Source organism: Eptatretus burgeri, chromosome 10, assembly GCF_056783735.1.
Source record: "Eptatretus burgeri isolate ZD-2024b chromosome 10, Ebu_testis_v1, whole genome shotgun sequence".
Classification (NCBI taxonomy): Eukaryota; Metazoa; Chordata; class Myxini; order Myxiniformes; family Myxinidae; genus Eptatretus; species Eptatretus burgeri.
The window spans coordinates 20,721,082-20,739,799 of NC_140970.1; the positions used below are offsets into that span (position 1 = coordinate 20,721,082).

At 44.1% G+C, this 18,718-nt stretch overlaps 1 protein-coding gene across 16 annotated transcripts in view; it reads right to left on the bottom strand.

The window, feature by feature from the left end:
* LOC147018044 (calcium-independent phospholipase A2-gamma-like) overlaps window positions 1-18,718 on the bottom strand; it is a 185,113-nt gene that overhangs the window by 119,385 nt on the left and 47,010 nt on the right. The window lies entirely within an intron of this gene.

Below are 18,718 nucleotides of genomic sequence, written 5' to 3' on the forward strand. Positions count from 1 at the left end.
ATATGCAGGAATTAGAATCACTACAAAGACCAAATATATATATATATATATATATATATATATATATATATATATATATATATATATATATATATATATATATATATACATACATGTATACATATATATATATATATATATATATATATATATATATATATATGTATACACATATATATATATATATATATATATACATACATATATATATATACATATACATACATATATATATATATACATATACATACATATATATATATATATATATATATATATATATACATATACATATATATATATACATATACATATATATATATACATATACATATATATATATATATACATATATATATATACACATATACATATATATATATATATACATATACATATACATATATATATATATATATATATATATATATATATATATACATATATACATATATAAATATACATATACATATATAAATATATATATATATATATATATATACATATATACATATATACATATATACATATACATATATAAATATATATATATATATATATATATATATATATATATATATATATATATATATAAAGTTCTGAGGACTTTACACATTGTGTTCAGATCTCATGCTCAAGCATGCAACCCTCACCACAAGGAACCCACATTTCATTTGCTTCCATTAAAACTTCCTTTTGTTCTATTAAAACTTAACTCCCCTTGTATTGCCTTTACTGTTCCAAAAAGTTCCATTCAAACCACCAAATTCCAGTATTACCCAAAAAGATCCCTCAAACCATGCTCGTAAATTATCTTTTCTGTTCAACAGCAAAGAAATGTCTTCTCTATTCCAGTTGTCAGCAATATGTCGTCAATCTATTTATTGATAATTTATAAAATTGCCAAAACTTTGGCCTTCAACTTGTGATGTGTACACAACACAAACACTCCAATATTTTGTCCAAATACTGTACTGCCAAATGGAAGGGTTTGCAATCACCAAAAAAAAAAACGATTTGTGTTCTACAGTGTTCAAGTATATAATGTAACTGAAATAAAATAAAGATTTTAAAGGTTATTGAAAAAAAAAAAAATCAAAAGTTTACCGCCAGTAATGCGGCGTCTTTTACACCACCTTGTTTAACATGTTACTTTAGTTCTTTGCGCCTATTATTTGTGTCCTTTATGACATCCTTAAAAACAGTGAGTTTCAGATTTGGAATTATTTTCATTCATGTTTCACTGCCAGGGAGGCAGACAGTAAAAAAAAGTATCTCACTCCACTCTGCGCATGTGCAATCGGGACGAATTCAGAGCCAAAGTACTGCGAACCTACAAGTTCGTGTTCCGATTCGTGTACAAAATATAACATTCAATTGAAATTAGAAGTTTTTCCTCAATCATAAACTGACATCAGACAAAGTGAACCGATTGCTTAACCATGCTTTTTGCTATGCATGAGCAGAGCAAAAAGAAAACAAAAAATAAATGATTCCAACAGTGTTTAAAAGTAATTTATAAGTGGTGCATATGGCTTCGAGATTTAGACTTTTAGCCAGAAGAGTTCCAAAGCAAACATTTCAGTTGTAAGTGGCCTTGTGTTTTTGGGGAAGTGCAACAAATACATTATCTACCAATAGTTAAAAAACCAATGATGGAACAAAAACTTGTGCTTACTTCCCTTGTACGCACACCGTTTTATGTAATCACGACAAACACCACAATTCACAATCAGCATTCCCATCAATGCTCCTATGCACTGAGACAGAATTACAATTAATTTGAAGAGGTTTTTTATACAGTAACCAGGTGAAAACGGTGAACATTATGTCCATGCCATGGAGTTTCCTTACTTTAATCTCACATTGTACAAAGGTATTCCGACATCTCCAGCAGTGCAGCAAATTGCCAAATTAAACATGCCTTCAAGGTAAATGTGCTTCAATTCAAGCTGCCAGCTGCAAGATCGTCAGCAAATGCATTCTCTTTGCATTGAAGTTTGTAGGGCCTGTATTCAGGAAAGCCACAAACTAAATGCTTGAACGAACTTCGAAGAAAAGCTCTTTTGCACAAGACAAGAAAGGTCTGGCACCTGCACCAGAATAACACCCAAGGTTCATGGCACACAGACAGCCACAGGCTGTGAAATGCAACAAAGCTGTGATGTACAAGCTCAGGCCTTCTGGATGCAAAAAGCCAGGATTCTGTTTCAAAATAGGTCAGCATTAGATATTTAACCACTTTGTATGACTAAAATGTATGACTAAACTAAAAAAAAGAAAATTAATGCACAGTGCTGTCAGAAAGGAGCATAAAAAATAGTTCTGAAGGAAACAGGTTAATTCATACCTTTCAGTGCTACATCTATAATAACAACAGCAAAATATCAAACCAGTCTAGATAAGTATTGTAATTTTGCCTTTTAAACATTATGTTAGATTTTTATTTTGTGCCAAAAGCAGCTTTGTTCACAAATGGCATGCAAGTTAAAACTAGCAGATATCCCCAATGGTATGCCATTTAATAGCATGGGATGGTCAGAGAACGACAGCCACCACACATGACGGAATGGTGCTGGAAACACTGGCCACCTAGCAGAAATACCCAGGCTTCGAGGCCTAATATTCCAGTTGCCAGGTTGAGTACCTTGTTGTTGTGAGAAGTGTATTGTTTTTTGATGGTTTCGTACTTGCATGGGTCTATAGAAAAAATTTAGCTTGGTTGCCGGAGTGGCAACCTTGGGGAACTCCGATAATTTGTATAAATCCAAGATGGCCACCGCGGACGGAGGTGGAAATAACTTTTCAACCAATCAACCCACAATCACGTGTGATACATTTTTTTCCGTTTCATTTTGAGGTGAGGAATCGATTTATGAGGTCAGTTGTGTGGTTCGGGGACAAATTCAGGGTCAAAGGTCAAGTTCAATATCATTTTTGGACTACTGAGGGGTTTAAAACGTTTTGACCCCTGCATCAACTGCAGATCACTCCGACTCGATCGATGATGAATGATCCCATTGATTCTAATCTCACCTCTTCTTCTTTTCAGAGAAACATATGATGGCTGACTCAAGGTGTCTTCTCCCAGTGTGTCACGGAGAAGAAACGAAATTCACTGAATTCGGGATCAAGAAGCTCATCTCGTGTGCCAAATCCCGTGGAGATGGGGACCTGCAGGCTAAGCTACAGAACATTATTGATGTTGGTGGAGATGCGGCAAGCATCGCCTGCCACAAAGGTTGCTACTGTACTTATACATCAAAAGAGAAAATTGAGAGAGTGAGAAAGTCAAAGAAAAGAAAGGCTGAAGATGAGCGTGTAAGGATAACTACAAGGCCTCATACAAAGGTAGCTGACAAAGGTGTGTTTGAATACAAACGTGATTGTATTTTCTGTAATGAGGAATGTTTACCCATTGATGATAGACAACCAGAAAGATGGGACCGCGTTCGTGAGGATATGACCAAAGAACATTTTGACACAGAACGTAACCCACTCCCAACTATGAAAGATATGCTCCTTGATGTTGCTGAGCAGCGTAATGATGATGTCGCGAGAAGGGTGAAGTTGCACCTTGCTTATGATTCTGATCTACCTTCTGATGAGTGCAAGTACCACGACCGCTGCTGTAACAGTTTCACGAAAGTCCCCACATATGCCGATTTGCCAACTGGCAGTGCAGATGAAAATGCTCTGAAGGAAGTCATTGAGTACATGAACAGGTCCAGAATATGGAATAGTGTTGAACTGCATTCCCTGTACTCGGATCGAGGTGGCAAGCTCACTCAACATGATATGTTAAGCAAGTTGACTGACTGCATGAGTAAGGATGTTATCGTTGTTCAGGTAGATGGCTGTACTGCCATTGTTGGTTTCTGTGAGTCCATTGCTAAAAGCCTCAAGATAGCTAAGGTAGATGATATGGATGAGAGGAGCATTGCTTCCGTGGTGAGGCAGATCAAGCATGAGGCACGGACGGTCAAGTACAGCATTGCCAATTATGACCTATCAGAGTTTACACAGGCCAACACAATCAAGGCGACCAGCCCAAGTTTGTTGAAGTTGGTTTCGGACCTGGTCTCCGGTGGTAAAGTGACAAAGAAATCTCTGAGCCTGAGCCAGTCAATTCAGAGTCACGTTACAGGAACCAGAAATCAGACAACATTAGGACTGGCCATCAAACTGTTGCACCGGCACGGCAGTTCCGAACTTCTCAAACCCCTTCATGAACATGGCTTCACGACCTCGTATGATGAGGCCCTGAGATTCCGAAAATTGGCCGGTCGTCTACGAGGTGACAATGCACAGGTTCTCCACCAGTTCATGGGGTTGTGTAGAACAGTCGGCGCCATCTTCACGTGGTTTGACAACTTCGATCTCCAGGTATTCACACCCAATGGTCGACGCACTACCCATGTCCTCTCACATGAATTCCAGCAACCTCATCCAGCAGGTATGCTGGAGTATGGCCGCGCTAAGGCCAGGGATACAGACCATACTTGCAAAATCTGCTGACCAGCAGGCTCCACCTGAACTTGCATCACGAAGTATGGGTGGGAAATAAAAGATGGCACCCCAGTACCAGCAACCTCCGATCAGCCCCCAGAACCCCAAGATCTCATGGATGTAGTGCGGTGTGGCTGTAAGGCGGCGGTGAAGGCGTGCGGCACTGAACGTTGCAGCTGTCACCATGGAAAGATAACATGCACTGTGTATTGCGCTTGTGTTTGGCGTGACGCCTGCTTCAACCCGTTCAAGACAGGAGATGAAGACCAAGATGAAATGGAAGAGGAAGGAGAAGCAAATGTGGAAGATGACGAGGAAAGTGAACATCTTGATCTTGCATTCCGCTCTGATGATGAATGGGAGTGATCGACGTTTCTGAATAAACGCTTGACCACCATCGCTCTGAAAATGTCATTATTATTATTTTATTTCATTTTTGGCTGAAAAAGACCTGGAACTTCACGTTTGACCCTGAATTGACCCCAAATCACAAATTTGACCTCAGAAATCGATTCCTCAGGTCAAAATTATACAGAAAAGAGGAATCACACGTGATTGTAAGTTAATTGCTTGAAAACATATATTCCACCCCCGTCCGTGGTGGCCATCTTGGGTTTATGCAAATTAGCGGAGTTCCCCAAGGTTGCCGCTTCGGAAACCAAGCCAAATTTTCTCTATAGACCCATGCGAGTACGAAACAATCAAAAAACAATACACTTCTCTTTACAACAAGGTTGAGTACAGAACATATACGGGTGGCAAACGGACTATAATGGTATGAACATCAACTTGAGTCTGCGAAGTCAGCGATTCAATCCAGACCCTCCCTGAGTAAAACCAAAAACTTAAAAAATATGTATGAGCTGTGTCCTTGCTACTCAGGATTATAAAGCATTGAGCATGGACCACCCAATCAGTTCGCATCACGGGGAGGAGGAAATTCTTCTTGTTGCCACAGTGAGTTGAGAAAGAAAAGTGACGTCATAAAGAGGGCATCACTGGTACCCAGAGTGCTCTGGGAAGTGACATCACCTCCCTCATGCTCAGTGTGTGTCTGAAATCAAACCCATTGCTGTCTCATGTGTGTGTGTGTGTGTGTGTGTGTGTGTGTGTGTGTGTGTGTGTGTGTGTGTGTGTGTGTGTGTGTCTCCTCCATAACTCCAAAACCATGAAACCTAGCAGCCTGAAACTTTGCATGCATACTAAGGGAACTCCAAGGAAGTGCATGACTGAAAATTGGATGTTTGGGGTATTTAAAACACCCCTTTTGAAGATAATTAACAGTCATATTTAATTATATCCTTTATTAGATGATCCTTGGCCACCTCGCTCGATATGGGGTCTTAAGGCGTTTCCTGGGTAACCTCGCTGGGGTCTGAAGCCGCCATGTTTTTTGGCCTGCTCAACCATGCCTTGACTTGGAACAGGCGCAACGATTTCTTCCCGATAAAGTTTTTTTTCACTTTCCTCACTCATGTTATCAAATGCCTGTTCATCATAGCTACGAATCGCTGGGTACATTGCAATCCTAATAAGTACTCGGAGATGCCAGCGTTCATGGCTTTATTTAATCTCCTTCCATGTCATAACCTTGAAAATCTCATAAACTAAGAAGTATTAAAAAAATTAAGCTCCAGATTTGAACTTAACAGTAGTTCTGACGCTAAAAGGGTGTTCATTTGTCCAATTCAGACATTGCTTAGGCGTTTCTGTGTGCATGGTTTTAACGATGGCAAGCGCTACCGAGCTACTTGGTGACTAAACACACTCCTGGACATCTCGACATATTATGCTAGGTTCCCACTGTTGTGCGATCTGTTACGAACGCCACGATTGGCCATTCGTAGCTGATCATGGAATTTCTCTGAAAGCTGTTCCCACTATCACGATGCGCGGCACGATTGAAATCGTGGTCTCACAGAGCGTGGTGTTTGTCTTGTCTAAGATCGATCCCGATCACCACGATTAGGAAGCATGGTTAGATGCGATATGTCACGCTTTGTTACGATGCAATACGATCTGATACGATGATCCGGATTGACAATTGATCGTAGAAAAATTTTGAACCGTTCAAAAATTTTCTACGATTAACACGATTGCCACGACTGACCTCAAGATCTGATAAGATCTGATAGGATCACCACGATTAGTCCACGATTAAGACCACTATTTCAATCGTGCCGCGCATCATGATAGTGGGAACCTTGCATTACAGTACATACAAAACGCCGACCAAAGGACAGTTTTTTTATGTTGCCAAAACGAAGTTTTTGCAAGATATGTTAGTCAGCTTGCATGTTTTTTTTGTTTGTTTTTTATCTTGCCAAAACGAAGTTTTTGCAAGATATGTTAGTCACTTTGTATGTTTTTTTTGTTTTTTGTTTATTTTTTTGTTTGTCTGTAATCATGTATAAAAAATTCTGCAGAGCACAGCTATCATTGGAAATTTTTGTAACTTTGCATATCAGAGGCCTATAGAGGTCCCTTTTCAGAGCACAAAATTTTGAAGGTCAAGGTCAAAGGTCAAGGTCACTTTGTCGCAAATCAGGAGAGTCGACGAAACCCTTATTTTTTGAGTAATTTTGATCGGATCGTCTTCAAACTTCATGGGAATATAGTTCATGGTCTGGCGCTCAGTTGATTAATTTTTGGTGGCGATTGGCCTTGACCTTCATGATTAGCACCTAAGGTCAAACATATTTGACCCCAAGGTCAAATTTTCAAGTTTTAGGAACCATATCGTGAAGTACCTCAAATTGAACACCTCGATGAGTGCTTTCTAGATATGTCAAGCTTGAGACATTATGACGTCATTTGGTGACGTTATGAAGCAAAAGCATATTTTTCATGGTTACTCTGTCGAACGATTCTCATCGGAATCTCTCGTAGGCAGATATTCCTCAAGGAGTCGCTCCTGGTGGATAGCAGCTCTGTTCACCTCAGTGTGACCTTAAAGAAGTCACACGTGGTCACCTTTTGGCAAGATACGGGTCACCCTGCGGGTGACATTGGTTTATTTTATTATTAAAGATGTTAAATATTAATCATTAGTATTTTCATTGAATTGAAAACGTACCTTGTTCAGTTTTAAATCGCACATGAACTCAGAGGTGATGTTGAGTGCATGAAAGTATACATGTACATTGCATCTCATATATATATATATATATATATATATATATATATATATATATATATATATATATATATATATATATATATATATATATATATATATATACATATATACATACCATCAGAGATGGGGAATCCCCCACCATTGAATGAAAAAGGTCATACATATTCCAGATAATGAGGGAGGTGAATTGGAAACAAGACCCAATTTGGTCATCATCTCGAAAAAGTTCCCCAGGGGTGAGGAATGTAGTAACCAAAAATAATTGAAATCAGATAAGCGGTTTTTCATTTATTACAAAAAACATTTTTTTCAAGATGGCTGCCCCAGTCGGCCATCTTGGATCCCGCCACGCCCAAAATCAATCGGGTTCTTCCTTTTCAGGTGGTACATGTGTGACTCAAATTTCGAATCGATATGGCGAAAAAACATTTTTTTCAAGATGGCCACCCCAGTTGGCCATCTTGGATCTGGACACGCCCAACATCAATAGGGTTCTTCCTTTTCAGGTGGTACATGTGTGACCCAAATTTCAAATCGATATGGCGAACAGTTTATGAGTTATCGCACTCACAGCTATAAATGTTAAATATAAATATAAAACAGTGATGACACCAGACATTATCTGCCTAACAGAAACTTTCCTCTCCCAAGACGTGTCTGACTCCCAAGTATCTCTCCCTGGTTACTCCCTCTTACGGTATGACAGACCTGAGCCTCGTCCTGGTGGAGGTGTTGCTCTCTTCATCAAAGACTCTATTCCTCACTCTCCATGCACTGCTCTCACTCCCCCACACCGCCAGGAATACCTCTGGCTTCGGCTTCCCTCCACTCCCACCTCATGTTTATATGTGTACTGTACCGTCCACCGAACAGTGATGACTCCATCTACACCTCACTATCCGAAAACATGGACCATCTTATATCTTCTTATCCAAACTCTCTCTTCCTCTTATGTGGTGACTTCAATTGTCATCATGCCAGTCGGCTAGGTGTGGGTACCTCTCTCACCTGCCATGGCACCTCAGCAAAAGCTTTCTGCGACTCATTGGGACTGACTCAATCGGTCAACTTCCTGACCCGGATCTCAACCAATGGTACTCCATCTCTTCTGGATCTGATTTTGACAAATTTCCCTGACAATATCTGCTGCTCTTCCTTCGCTCCAATTGGTTCTTCTGACCACGTCCTTGTCAAAGTGGACATCTCTCTGGCTATTATCAGAGAACCACCTCACCGCCGTCGAGTCTGGCATTTCACTCAAGCCGACTGGCAGGGTCTCCGAGCAGCCATCAAACTTACAGACTGGTCTCCTATCACTATTTTCTCAAACATCAACTCATCCTGGGAATTCTTTCAAAGAAACTTGCTCTCCCTCATGCACAGATTTATCCCCTCTCGTGTTCAGTTGTCTTACCCTTCCTCCCGCCCTTGGTTTACTGAAGCTTGTGGCGAGGCAGTTTTCCTGAAACAACTTGCCTTTGCCTCATGGAAAGCAAACCCAACTGAGGGCAATCTCAGTTCTTTCCACAAAGCTCGGAACAAGTGTGTATCTACCCTCAGGAGAGCCAGAAAACAACATCTTTCTCATCTCAAGTCTGAACTCTCAAACCTCTCTCCCTCCTCAAAATCCTGGTGGCGTTTAATCAAATCTGTTTCTGGTGTATGTTCCCCCTCCATCCCCTCCCTTACCTCAAATGGCCGCACTGCTGATTCCACACGTGATAAAGCTGAATGTCTAAACTCGGTGTTTGCAGCTAAATCTTGTGGCCTAAACCCATCACTATCTCTACCCACTTTACCCAGTCGCACCCACCTGTCCCTGGGCTCTGTATCCTTTTCTCCTGACAAGGTGGAGAGCTTGCTTTCAAACCTCGAGTCAGATTCTGCAACTGGTCCAGACGGCATCAGCCCACGTGTCCTCAAAGCCTGCTCTTCTGCTCTTGCTCACCCTCTCTCTGTTCTATTCACCCTCTCATTTGCCCAAGGTCATCTGCCATCTGCTTGGAAATCTGCTAACATCACTGCCCTGCATAAAAAAGGTGCAAAAACAGATCCCTGTAACTACAGACCAATCAGCCTTCTCCCAATCATCAGCAAGGTGATGGAATCCATCATCGCTTCAGACATGAAATCCTTCCTCTTCTCCAATGGCTTGATTTCCAATCATCAATTTGGTTTCAGACCAGGTCACTCTACCCTGGATATGCTGCTTCTGCTCTCCCATCAATGGATGGAGGTCCTCAATGCCAGACAGGAAATCCGAGCCGTATCCCTGGACATATCACGTGCTTTTGACACAGTCTGGCACCCTGCCCTACTCACCAAACTCTCTTCCCATGGTATTCAAGGCCATCTCCACTCATGGCTCGCAGACTTCCTCTCCTGTCGCAGTCAACGTGTGGCCCTAAATGGAGTTCTTTCATCCCCTCTTCCTGTGCAGGCTGGAGTTCCTCAAGGTAGCATTCTGGGCCCTGTTCTTTTTCTGGTTTTCGTCAATGATCTCTCGGACTCTCTGGAAAATCCTCTATTTCTCTTTGCCGACGACTTCACCCTCTGCCGTACCATCTGTCATCCCTCAGAGCGGCAAGCAGCAGCTTCTTCGCTCACTGCAGATCTGGATAAAATCACAAACTGGTCCAACACGTGGAACATGTCTTTCAATCCAGACAAATCTCACACTCTCACTATGTCTCTTCGAAAGGACCGTTTACAACCCCCCCCCCCCCATCCACTTTCTCAACAATCCTCTGGAAGAAGTCTTTTCTTTCAAGCTTCTGGGTCTCACTATCTGCCATGACCTTTCCTGGGAAAGTCACATTTCCAACCTCGCCTCAAAAGCCAGTCGCCGACTGGGAATCCTCCGTCGTGCAAAGTCCTTCCTCGGCCCTCTTGAGCTCCTGACCACTTACAAAGCTTTTGTCCATAGCCTGATGGAGTACTGCTCTCCACTCTGGGCTGGTGCTCCTGCCTCCCACCTTTCTCGACTTCACGCTGTCGAAACCAGGGCTTTTAAGATCATCAGCATCTCCCGCAATGAAGCTGAGTCTTTGGGCCTCTCACTCAATCACCGCAGGTTGGTCGGTGGTCTTTCTGTCTTCTACAGACTCCTCTCCAGCCTTGCCCCCCCCCCTGCTCTCTCTGCGATTTGTCCCCACCACATTTCCACAGGGCGCTCAAGGTCCGCCAACAACCCCCTTCTGGTAAAACTACCAAAATCACGAATCACTGCCCATCTTCACTCTTTCATTCCTCTTTTTTCCCGCCTTTGGAATAAGCTTCCTCACTCTATTCTTTCCCATTCTTCCCTCCAGGCTTTCAAAACAACTGTTCACCACCACCTCTTATCTTCCCTCATCCAAATCCTCGATCTTTTCTACCCCCAGTAATCCACCCAAGCCCACTTCCTTCAATTCTCCTGCTTTCCTTCCTGAAAGTCCCTGTAATGTCCATCTTCTCTTCGCCATGTTCCCCGTCCCATCCCCATCCCTCTCCCTTCCACAGTTCACCTAATGTGTCTGTTCCCCACTGTTTTGTCCCTTCCACTCCCGCCCCTCTTGTCTCATGCCTCCTTGCTGTGAGTTGTGTGTTAGCTCTCATACGAGCCTCGACCAAGGTATACAAAAAAAAAAAATGTTGACGCCCGGACGGACAGCCGGACGACCCGGGTGACAACAATATCCCCCTTCCGCCACGCGACGGGGGATAAAAACCGATTTTAATGTTTATTTACTTCACAAAATACAGTATGTCAATTACATGCCCATCAGTTTGTTTATAAGCCTTGAAAAGTCGGGCAAAAACAAAAAGGTTTTTTTTTTAAATGAAAGACCTCTATTTTCTTTCATCTACTTCATGAGAACGAACCTTCATTGGGCGGTGTCTATAAACCCGCTGCCTGATCGCTGAGAATATAATATGCATTACCTCGGTTGAGTTTTTATCAAAATATACCATTGTCTCCTCAAAATGGTATCTTCATTTAATCATAGAAGACACGTTGTTCAGTCTTCAAATGTACATGAGGCCTTTAAACAATCTGAGCTACATGGAGAGAAAAATATGGCGGCAATTTCTGGACGGCTGGAGGGTGTGGCCTGTAGAATGGGCAGCATTTATGACCCACCCACAGACACAAACTCAGCTTTATATTGTTGCGGTTCTGGAAACCGCATCTCTCCAACACCAATAGCAGCCAACATGTAGTGGTCCGCAGTTAGTTATTTCATTAACGTACATTCAGATAGTCCCTTTCTTCTTGTCTAATGGGACAAAAGGGACATGTGCGTTGTGTAAATCTCATAGCTAGGTCTGATTAAACCTCTGAACTTCATTCCTATTCTTTATTTTTCGCTATTCCTGAGGTTAAGCCAAGCAAAGGGTCCTTGCGAGGCCCGCAGGCACTCCACTCGGACACCCATTGGTAAAAACCACAGCCGTGACCTTCGTGTAAGAATGCGTCCTCACAGAAGACCAAGGGCAGCAGTCGAAGCCAACAATAAACACCAGCGATGCACGGAGCGCGTGCCCCACAGCGACGACCCCCACCCACTGTTCAGGCGATCAGAGGCATAACCAACACACCAAATGTTGACAACATACAGTATGCACACGGCACACTCTTCTTCAATCCAAATCCCCATATAATAATTATATCCAATCCTTTCCCTCAATTCCCTGACACAGATCAGGGCTGGCATCGTGCACATGACACCGCCTTTGATAAATTTCCACGTGTTTAATGGCGGACCCACGCACACTGTACGGGCATGCTCGATGTGGGCGGATGCGCGCGCTGACAACGTGTACAATGGCGGACCCGCAAGCACGGTACAGGGCATGCTCGATGGCGGGCAGACCTGCACGCTGACTACGTGTACAATGGCGGACTCACGCGCAGCCCGTGATACTTTATCATCATACAGAACGGAGCACGAATAACACACACCTTTGGTCGGGTCTGCGCATGGGGTTACAAAAATATTTTACCGTCGGTCTTCGCTCACCATGACAGCCACAAATGTCTCCCATGGATGGCAGACATCCTCCCGCACGTCCGTCTTGATGCAGCAGCTATCAGGCAGAGGCATGCTGTGCGGCCGGATCGCTCGGGCCGTGTGGCGCATCACGGAGCAGGCACATTGACCGGCACCAACTGCGGGTCGCCGGGGCATGGCACGGGGTTCGGTGCAAGGTGATTAATATCACGGAGTTCGGTGCAGGGCAATTCGTGTCACGGTGCTCGGAGCGAGATGATTCCACAGCTTGGAACCATCTGGCCAGAAGTAAAGTGTTGCCGCTCCGGTCATGGCAGCCGGCCTCTGTGCTGGCCGGGGGCCCAATCAGAGCACCCGATTCGGATGACGACACATTGCTTCGGGTCGTCATGCCCACCCGCACCACGGGATCTATAAAAGGACGGGTCACGGAGCCGCTAGTGTGTGTCATTCCTGCTCGTCGTTCCTGTGTGTTTATCCTGCTCATCATTCCTACTCGTCGTTCCTACCCTTCATTCCTGTCAGCTGGTTCTATCTGGCTTGAGATCGACAACCTACCCATTCGCCTGCTGGCTCCGCCCTTCTTTACCAATTCGCCTGCTGACTCCACCTTCTTCACCACCTCGCCGCCCTTCTCCGCCCTTCTTTACCAATTTGCCTGCTGACTCCGCCTTCTTCGCCACCTCGCCACCCTTCTCCGCCCACTTGCGTCGGACTCTACCTCTCTCTACCCATTGGCTTCTGACTCTGCCCAAGTTCCTCCCTTCATGCCCGACGGTCACGTCTCATTCTCTGGACCGACGCCAACTGCACGAAATGCCATGAAGCAAGGGATGACATGCCAGCTCTCAGGGAGGTATCGCCCCGTGGTGCATCCCCCCAAAACGTATTGGTGGCGTGGTCGGGCAATCGTGCAAGGTATTGAGAGACTGTTATCCTCATCCCCTCTCCTTTTTCTCTTCATCAACTCCTCTTAATCGGTGTGTGTGTGTGTGTGTGTGTGTGTGTGTGTGTGTGTGTGTGTGTGTGTGTGTGTGTGTGTGTGTGTGTGTGTGTGTGTCCTGGTGCCTGTCCTCACTTAAGTTCATATTGTACAATAATTATATTGGGATAACTCTGCTCTGTGTCTGCTTTTGTAAGTTGCTTGTATTATTCCCACACCTTTCACATTTCTGCTTAATCCTGCTACAGACAACAATAAACAACATTCACTGTGCCACGTATCTTTCCTTGCCTGCCTGTAATAAATCCTTTATAAAAACGTTCCCAGCTCGTTTTTGTCTGTTCTTTCATTGATCCAGCACGGTCCGTATCCTAACTTAGCTGGGACTTTATTCCCAACGATCCATTCCTTTTAGCCGGTACGTCCTTCGCAGTGTTTCCCAGCTGCATCTGATCCGGTAAAGTTATCCGGTTCAGTCAAGGCGTTCCGAGAGCGTGTCCCCCGGTAATTAGGTCACGTGATTAATTAGGTAACCCGATTAACCCATAGACGGGAGGACCCTAGGCCATGTGGTTGAGTTATTGGCGTTCATGGTCAGTTAGCGACCTACCGCGCCCGGGATATTATCCGTGTGCAACGGCCTGCAATACCAGAGAGTCTGGTGGGAACCCGAGATGGCTGCCCCCCGTGGTGGTCTTCTCACTCGACCCCGGCCCGTAACAATATATTGTTGTGGTGCCGAGGTTCGGTGGCGAGGACGACCGCCAGATGGAGCAGTTGGGCCATCTCCCCTCCGAACACCCAAAATTGAAGGTCGTCACTCCGGATAACTCCGAAGTCGACGGGTCACTTAATTGACCGTGGACGCCAATATTTCGACCACGTGGTTAGGGTCTTTTTGTCTGATTCCAATTTACCGAAGTAGCCGCGCGGTCTCGCTACCGGGGAAACCACACCCTCGGCCGGCTTTGTCCGAACCGACTCGCTGTTACCGAGCGGGAATTACCAAAGCCGCGCCGGCCCAAATGACAATTTACGGCACAATCGGCCTTCCTAATTCTCAAGCCCGAACCATACTGGGTGAATGAAAGAAAGCACAGACAACGAACTGGAACATTTAACAGTTATTTATTTACAGGGTAATCGGGAGGGAAACACAGAGAAGACTTAATCACATATAAAGATGAAGGCAAATGTACAATGGCAATCACTTAAACAATTTCTACTTATCAGACTGGCCACAGACAGACACACACCCAAAAAGAAATGGAACTCATGGGTCTTTATTCGGCCTTTCAGCTCGGGATGGAAGGTGAGCTGAGGATCAGAGTCTGGCCGGGTACCTGACCGCCTCGTGCAGTTTTACCGACTCACACTTGTGGAGCTCGGAGTCCGTGGCGGGAACGGGGATCCCCAGCTCGAGCGCTCCAACACAACCCACCACGGTGGGACTCGAACCCACGACCCAGAATCCAACGAGCCCACGATCCTGGCTGCCACAAACGATGATCGACAACACGAGCACCACGAAACACCTCCACCACGACCATCACCACCACAAGCACCAACACGACCACCGACCACCAAGGAACCCCGAAAAAGACCACCGCTGAGACAGCTCACCACCCTTCTTATCCCTCCCCTGGGTGGGTGGAGGGATCCGCTCTGAGGTAACTCCCCTCCGGATTGGTCGGGGGGCATTGGGCGATCGGAGTCCTCCCCTCATTGGAGGCGAACATTCCATCTGGCTGGGGCGGGGTCGGCTCTGAGGTGATCTCACCCCTGATTGGATGAGGGGAACATTCCATATTGCTGGGGGGGAGTCGGCCCTGAGGTGATCTCACCCCCGCCTATGTCCGTGGCCTCGAACACGTGTGTAATGGCGCTGAAGGAGTGGTGGGGGATTTAATGCAGAAGAGTAACTAGTATAGAAAGAAACTCGCAGCGCACACATGAAATTCCCATTAGACATAGGGGAGAGATTCTAACTATCCACATATACTTCATGAAATAACTAAACTTTGGGTCAACTGTATGTGTGAAGGCGAATGGTTTCCAGATTCATAACAATATTAGATAATAACTCCCGATTTCCGAGCCGTTTGCCATATTAACGTGTTGTCTTAATTACCAAGCCAATTTTTTTTTCCCATCATACGCAGCTGTTTATAAAGATTGTTTGTGCACATCTTCCTAAAACATCTATATAAACACAACGTTGTTTTTTGGTGAAAGCTACTCAAAGTTTTTGGGTTGTATACAGTATGTACTGTAGTTGGTAATCACACTGATTCCAACCTGCAAATCCCACAAAAATTGTCGATATTGGCCAAGCACTAGTGTGTGTGTGTTTGTGTTTGTGTGTGTGTGTGTTTGTGTGTGTGTGTGTGTTTGTGTGTGTGTGTGTGTGTGTTTGTGTGTGTGTGTGTTTGTGTGTGTGTGTGTTTGTGTGTGTTTGTGTGTGTTTGTGTGTGTTTGTGTGTGTTTGTGTGTGTTTGTGTGTGTGTTTGTGTGTTTGTGTGTGTGTTTTTGTGTTTGTTTGTGTGTGTGTTTGTGTGTGTGTTTGTGTGTGTGTTTGTGTGTGTGTTTGTGTGTGTGTTTGTGTGTGTGTTTGTGTGTGTGTTTGTGTGTTTGTGTGTTTGTGTGTTTGTGTGTTTGTGTGTTTGTGTGTTTGTGTGTTTGTGTGTTTGTGTGTTTGTGTGTGTGTGTGTGTGTGTGTGTGTGTGTGTGTGTGTGTGTGTGTGTGTGTGTGCGTGTGGTGTTCATGAAGCATAACATATTCTCTCTGATCATTCCTGTACCCCCACCCCTCTTTGTCTCATCCTTGCTCTAACCCCTCCCAAACAAGTGCAGCACCCTCCCCCAACCTCCCCCTCTCCCCCCACTCTCTCTCTCTCTCTGTCCCACTGTCTCTGGATGTATCCGGACGGTGGTTATGGACAGTGGTTATCTCCAGATGTGTCTGTGCGGTGTTTATATCCAGAAGGGAGTTTGTCTCCAGACAGCTTGGCTCCGGATGCATCTGGGCGGGGTTTGTCTCTGAATCGCTGCATACATTCCATAAAAAGAAACAGGGCCATCCCATAACATACAAGACACGGTTAGCCTGCAATGGTGGGACAAAGCCTTAATCGCCCATTTCGTCCGTGGTGTCCAAGTGTGCCTGGGCAGTGTCCTTGCTGTTGAGCGATGACTCATATTTCTGCTTGAGTAATATAACTGATTTATCAATAAATACAAAATCCCTCATAAACTGTCAATTGAACAGAAAAACAAAACCGACCAATCTGTAATGAACACACGACCAGCGTTTTCATTTTCATGAACACTTCTGCCTTTTTCCTCTAAATCGCTCGCACAAGACTCGGCTCCACAAAACGATAAGGCTCCACAATCCCACCGGAAGCATCTCTATTACTAATATTGTCTCCAATAGTTTCTTCAAAATCCCACGAATCAGTTTCAACATTCTGAGAACCTTCAGACTTGTTAATAACGGTGGAATCAGTATCAGAATCCAAGCTCGACATGCACTGTTTCTCCATGTTAAGCCGCCATTCGGATAAAAATGGCTTCAAGATGTAATGTCACTGGCAAAATCGAAAAGACACACGAGGGCTTTTTTCAACACTTTGTGATTGGCAAAAAAAAATAATCATTTCCCCCCCCCCCTTCAAATTAGACTATAATAAATGACATCAAATGGTTTTCAGAAAAAAAAAAAGTGTTTGGGTTTACCTTTAATGATTGAGCTAAAAATGAGTGATCATTTTTTGGTCTTTTTTTTTTAAAGAAAAAAAGAACACAGCTTGGGAGAGAATGAGAATGATGGTGTAACAAAGAGGTGAAGAAACAAAAAAGGTACAGAGGGAGTTCAAAGCTTTCTACAAGTTAAATAGGGGACTTTAAAATGGCATATACAGTAAATGCAAACGAGGCTTTGCAAGCATGCGCTTGTGTGTGCGTTTTCAGTGACACTTCCGCTACCCAGGGTACTTTTACCTTGTCGTTGCTCGGACAAAATCTTTCAGTCAAATATTTTTTTAACATATACTTCCACCAACCCTCACAGCTCCCACTCCCCTCCATCCATCCATCCATCCATTGGGACCATAAACTGTGAAGAGCGTTGGTGCTGTCAAAGCAGTTTCCTTGGCTACTGGGTACAATCCTGGATGGGTCGCCACTCAGACACAGGATACATTTCACCAACCTCAGAAGGATGACAGGCAGAGTCAATCCCACCTGGTATCAATTCAACAGCCAAGCGAGACTTGAACTCGGATCCCAAGCCCACCACCCTAACCCTTAAGCCAACACCAGGCATACTTCCCTCCCCCACCCCAATCCACCACAATGCCCCAAAAATGAGCAATAGTAAATATAATTTCAAAAGTTGACAGTGCAATCACAAGCCCCATATATGACCTTCCCATTGCTGTGAAGGAGCATCCAAACCAGATACGGTGTCTTCCAAAGGGAAGTCTGCCTGGTACATCTGGCTCTCACATAAATATAGCTGGCACAAACGTCATGAAGATGTCCTTTGTCAAAGAGTTGGTAACCACTACTTTGTTGGTAATGATGCATAGCATCGTCTTTCAAATTGTAGATGTACATTAAATAAAACACCAAGCCCACTATGTTCATAGGAGGCACTTCCACAAGGTTCAAAGTACACTCACTGGTAGCGATTATCGAGGGTTTGGGTAGCATGTACCCATCGACAGTTATTTTGGTGATGCACCGGTCAACATCTTTGGGAGTCTGCCATAAGGGCAGCTGCTAGATCTCAACCCTGTTGGCGAGCTGAGAAAGTTCACCAACTCTTTTGTTGTGCAGAGGCACACCCCTTTCTCTCAGTTACTTTTCCAAGTATCGTCGACTTCTTTTGGAATCTTTGGAAGCCATCGGAGCAAAGAATCCTTATCTTGCATGCACGATATACTTCAGTGTGCTCCAAAGGCCACTGTTACTAGGAGTTTCTGCGCATGTGTGCAAAGCATTCTGGGGTGGATTGCATCATTTTTAAAGTCCCGAATTGTCACAAGGTTACATCAATACCAGTCCTGGAGAGAACTGTTTCTGCCTTCATGGCTTAATCACACACAGAGGGAAGTCCAACATTTATTT